Source organism: Loxodonta africana, chromosome 23 (assembly GCF_030014295.1).
Source record: "Loxodonta africana isolate mLoxAfr1 chromosome 23, mLoxAfr1.hap2, whole genome shotgun sequence".
Classification (NCBI taxonomy): Eukaryota; Metazoa; Chordata; class Mammalia; order Proboscidea; family Elephantidae; genus Loxodonta; species Loxodonta africana.
The window spans coordinates 12,155,219-12,160,704 of NC_087364.1; the positions used below are offsets into that span (position 1 = coordinate 12,155,219).

General features: G+C 39.2%; 1 protein-coding gene across 1 annotated transcript in view; it reads left to right on the forward strand.

Moving 5' to 3' along the window:
* CCDC168 (coiled-coil domain containing 168) overlaps nt 1-5,486 on the forward strand; it is a 39,213-nt gene that overhangs the window by 4,508 nt on the left and 29,219 nt on the right. The window lies entirely within an intron of this gene.

Here is a 5,486-nt window from a genome sequence, read left to right on the forward strand (position 1 = left end):
TTTAGTTCTGGTTTGGTACTTTCTGGTACAACATTTTCTAGGCCCATCTTGTACCTTCCCTGACCTAGACCTGGGATCTGCCACTTCCCCAATGAGCCCCTAGTTCCTTTTAGTGAGGAATGGCATTTAGAAACTCAGATCAGGGCCCTAGGTGTGCTCATTGCTACTGGATATCATTGCTGTTTGGCCCTTTCAGTGGTCAAGCTAAGGGAGAAATAGACCACGTCAATTCCAGTTCTGAAGAGAATGGTAGACAAGGATTCACAGGGTGGCTTAACTCTTTATATTTACCTGAATATCCCATTTCAGTAGTGTCTTCTTTTCTTTTAGTGATTATTGATCATATAGGGACCAAATTCTGATTAAAGGAAATATCTGCACAACTTCTCATGAATGCTGTGTTCTTCAACTTCACAAATGGAGTCACAGCCATAACTGTGCTTGTAGCAGCCTGAGGTTGTTTGTATGTTATCTTCATTTTAGCTAGAACAGATAAAAGCAACCAAGGCTTCATATTCTTGGCTGACTTCCCCTCGGTTCACAAATCTTGTGTTAAGCATTTAGCTATCTTCCCTGGCCTGAATCCAGGAACTCAAGGTCTGACTGATACAGTGGACACAGTTCTTGTTCCTCACCCCAGGGATGGCCAGGAAGCCAACCTGGCAACCACAGTGATTCCTCCTCCACCCCACTCTTCATCTTTCATTCTCACAAACAATCCCTTAGCCATTATTATTCAGATTATAGTTAGGGTTTGTTTCTAATATCCCATCCTCCTCTTAAGTGCAAATATTTAATAAGTTCAGGTATTTGAAAGGTCTAATCAGACTTCACAGAGAATACTCATGTAAGACTTTTTATTTAAAATGCAGTGCAGCAAGAGAAAGAGCAGGCAAGCATTAGGGATCTGAGAGACATCTCTTGCACAAACTCCTCAAGGTCCTTGTTCCATATGGATCATGCTGTCTCTAGATTGAACCACCAAGATCTGTGCTAGGGCTCTTGGCTTCAGGAGAGCTCAAAGCAGAAGTTCTCAGTGGGGTTTTTGTGTCCTTTTGATCAAGTAGTCAAGCCATGCTGACTAACTGGTTTTGCCAGTTGAAAACCTTCGGTAAACAAACTGACTGTGGAGGTTACCCAGGAGAGTCTCAGACTTTCAACAGCATATCATAATCCCCACTGCAAAGCCAGACATCCAGGCATCCCCAGAGATAAAGATGGATCTGTTCTAGTCCAGGTATAAATTAACTCTCTCCTACGTGCACACACACACACACACACACACATACACACGCACACACGGACTCATGAGTTTATACTGAAACCTCCATGATACTTCCAATTCTACTCTAACTCCATAGGTTTTTATTTGTTTTTTTCCCCCCTGTTCTTGACATTTGAACTTATGATTCAAGTTTTTTTTGTTTTTCATAACTCCAAACATTAGTTTGAGAGTATTTAATCCGGTGTGGAGTACTGTGTACCGTTTTCTTTGGCATTATGTTTGCTTTGTGGGGGTGAATTTTCATTAACTGAAACCTTTTATCCTCATTTTCTGTTGTCTTCTTACATTAGTTTTATAAGGCAAGGAGCCTGCTTTTTTCTTAGTCATTGCCTGGGGACTTTGGTTGTTCTTCAAGATTGCCAGTTCAAAAGTACCCTTTTCTGTCAGTATAATGAAGTGCGCTTTCCTTAACGGATGGCCTTTTTGTTCAAGAAGGGTTGATGTATCTTGGGGCTCAATTTTGTTTCTTCCTTTTCCTCATCATCATGCCTCCAAAATCACACAACCATCTTAATTGATGCTAAAAAAGCACCTGACATCCAACACTCTTTTATGATAAAAAAAAATACTCAGGAATAGAAGGGAACTTCTTAACCCAGATAAAGGGCATTTATGAAAAACCCACAGCTAACATACTCAATGGTGAAAAACTGAAAGCTTTCCCCCTAAGATCAGGAACAAGACATGGACACTTGCTTTTGCCACTTCTATTCAACATTTATTCAACATTGTACCTGAAGCTTTAGCCACAGAAACTAGGCAAGAAAAATAAATCTATTTTGTATGGCATCCAAACTGGGAAGCAAGAAAGTGACTTCTCAAGTGAACATTTGCTTCTTTGGTCATTTTATCCTCTATTATTTTATTTTTAAAATCACAATATTACCTCATTGCATTTCGGCTTTCCTCTAAGATGTTTTTCCTTCAGCTTACAAAAATCAATTCTTTATCTTATGTTTTTATTTTTGTTCCACTTTCCTAAATGGATAATCATATCTTTGTCCTGATTATGCCTGGACACTGCTATAACTGGTTGAAGTCACGTGATTCCCCAGAATGCTTATACATCTCACCTGTATCAGAATATTTTTATTCTCAAGAAACAGAAAAATGTGATTCAAACTGGTGTAATTATAAGAATTTATGATATAGGAAATCCACAGGTAGAATGGACTAAAGAATTGGTTGATACAGTAGCTCATCATTTTCATTAAAGTTTAAGTTCTTTTCATCTCTCCATTCTGCCTTCCTTGGCATTGGTTTTATCTTGAAGTGGATAGAAAGATGGCCACAGAGTTCTACAATAAGAACAGCAAGTCCAGAGGAGGAAAAAGGCCATTTCTTTCTGTACCTGTTTTTTACAAATGAGACAACTTTTCCCAAAATTCTCTGAAAGAGAAATTTATCCTCGCATAGCCTAGTAGGCTAGAAGTCCAAATTCAGGGCATCAGCTCCAGGGCAAGGCCATCTCTCTGTTGGCTCTGGAGGAAGGTTCTTGTCATCACTCTTTCTGGAGACTAGGAGCTTTTCCACGCAAGAACCCTGGGTCCAAAGGATGCACTGTGTTCCCTGGTGCTGCTTTCTTGGTGGTATGAGGTCCCCGTATCTCTGCTGGCTTCGCTCTTTTATATCTCAAAAGAGATTGGCTTAAAACAATATCTAATCCTATAGATCTCATCAATATAACTGCAACAGAGCCATCTCATTAACATCATAGTGATAGGATTTACAACACATAGGGGAATCACATCAGATGACAACATGGTAGACAGTCATACAATACTGGGAATCATGGCCTAACGAAGTTGACACATATTTTGGTGGGACACAATTCAATCCATTATGTTAGTATTAGATGGTACCCATTCCTAAACTAATCATTGGTAAATGGGATTACCATGTGTATTGGTTTCCGAGGGCTACTGTAAATTATCACAAACTAGTTTTTTAGAGGAAATTAAAAAACCAAATCTGTCTCAGAAGCAGTACAGCCAGAGTGCTCACTAGAAGCAAGGATGGTGAGACCTCATCTCATGTAATTTGGACTCATTATCAGGAGGCAACAGTCCCTGGAAAAGGACATCCTGCTTGGTATAGTAGAGAGAGAAAAAGAGGAAGACCTTCAACGAGATGGATTGTCACAGTGGCTACAACAGTGGGCTCCAGCATAACAACGATCCTGAGGGTGGCCCAGGACCAGGCAGTGTTTCGTTCTGTTGTACATGGGGTTACTATGAGCTGAAACCAACTCGATGGCACCTAACAACAACAACAGGGCAAATTATCACAAACTTAAAACAACAGAAATTTATTTTTCACAGTTCTGGATAAGTTCAAAACTGAGATGTCAGCAGGGCCATGCTCCCTCCAAAGACTCTAGGAAATAATCCTTCCTTGCTTCTTCTAGCCCTGGGTGGTTGCCAGCGATCTTTGGTATTCCTTGGCCTGTGGCAGCATAACCAGTCTCTGCCTCTATCTTTCTCCTGTGTCTTGTTTGTCTGTCTCCAAATCTCCCCCTCCTTAGAGGAATACCTGTTATTGAGTTTAGAGTCCACCCTAATCCAGTATGATCTCATCTCAACTTGATTATATCTGCAGAGACCCTATTTTCAAATAAGGTCACATTCACAGGTTCCAGGTAGACATGAATTTTGGGGGACACTGTTCCACCTAGAGCTTGGCTGCTAACCAAAATATTAGCAGTTCGAACCTACCAGCCTCTCCCTGGAAACCCTAGGGGGCAGTTCTATTCTGTCCTATAGGGTTACTATGAGTCAGAATCGGCTCAGTGGCAATGGGCTTGGTATTCGACTTAGTATACAGTGTTACATTTAGCCTAATCATTTGAGGTAGAAAGGATTTTGGGGAGTCCACTTCCATGATTATTACTCCAACCCAAAATTTGCCTTAGTAATAAGGACAGACCTTGCTACCAAAGGTAATATGATACTAACCAAACCAAACCACCAAACCCGTTGCCATTGAGTCAGTTCTCATAGTGACCCTTTAGGACAGAGTAGAACTGCCCCATCGGGTTTCCAAGGAGTGCCTGGTGCATTCAAACTGCCAGTGTTTTGGTTAACAGTTACAGCTCTTAACCACTATGCCACCAGGGTTTCCAACGTGACACTAAAGTTAAGTAAAAAGGCTAACTAGGACTAGGTGACAAAGATGTGTATACGGCCTATGTATTAAATGTTAATAGATACGCTAACAATTGAGGGAACTTTAAACTATTTGCTACACTTTAAATAATCACCTAATATTTTTGAGGTGACTATGAAAAAAGGTAACCTTATTAGTGTAGCCTAAAATACTCTAAATTCTAATTAGCAGAATCCAAATTGATATTTTTCCCTGTAAGTAAACATTTAGAACAAATAATTTTTATGATTGAGTAGGTCACGATGATTTCACAATATTGCCTTCACTACTTGTTTATGATTGGGGGTTATTTAAAAGTTAGGGTCACTCTTCTAGTAAAGTATAAGATAATCAGTGTTCCCCAAATAGGCAGCTACTAGTTATATGAGCTAGTTTATAGGAATTTCAGTTTATGGTTTTAGGCTTGCCCTTCTGTAAAACAGACATTGTTAAAGTTTATCATGCATCAGAATCTGGAGTGTCTGATATAGTAGGTTTAGGATGAGATCTGAAAATTTTCATTTCTAACAAGTTCCGATGTGATGCTGATGGCCTTGGTCTGGGGACCACGCTTTGAGAAGCACTGCACTAACATGTAGCCTTTTCTGCTGATCAAAAACAAACCGCTTGTTAAAATGGTCTGGATGTACCTCTAGAAAGTTGCATTCTATAGGTTGGAAATTTTTCTGTCGTACCTATTAAATTTCTATAGGAATATTTTCATTCTTTTCAACACTTTCACGTATTAAACAGAAACAAGATAATATTTCCTATTAAAGACTATAATCTTAAATGATAACTTTGATTCATTACTGTCAAAAATACACTTTTAGAGAGTTTTAAGGTAGAAAGTACCTCATTCTCTTGAGACACGTAAATAGTTCACTTTGTCAGTTTATTGATTTATTAAATGAAAGGAACTGGGTAATGCATCCCTTTGTAATGTGGATACTGGGTTTCTGATTTATACTGGATCTTCGTAAGTCTAGAAGAGAGCTTTTGTAACAAATATGTTCTAAATGATAATCCATTTGCACTCTGTTCTTTTGTATTTCAG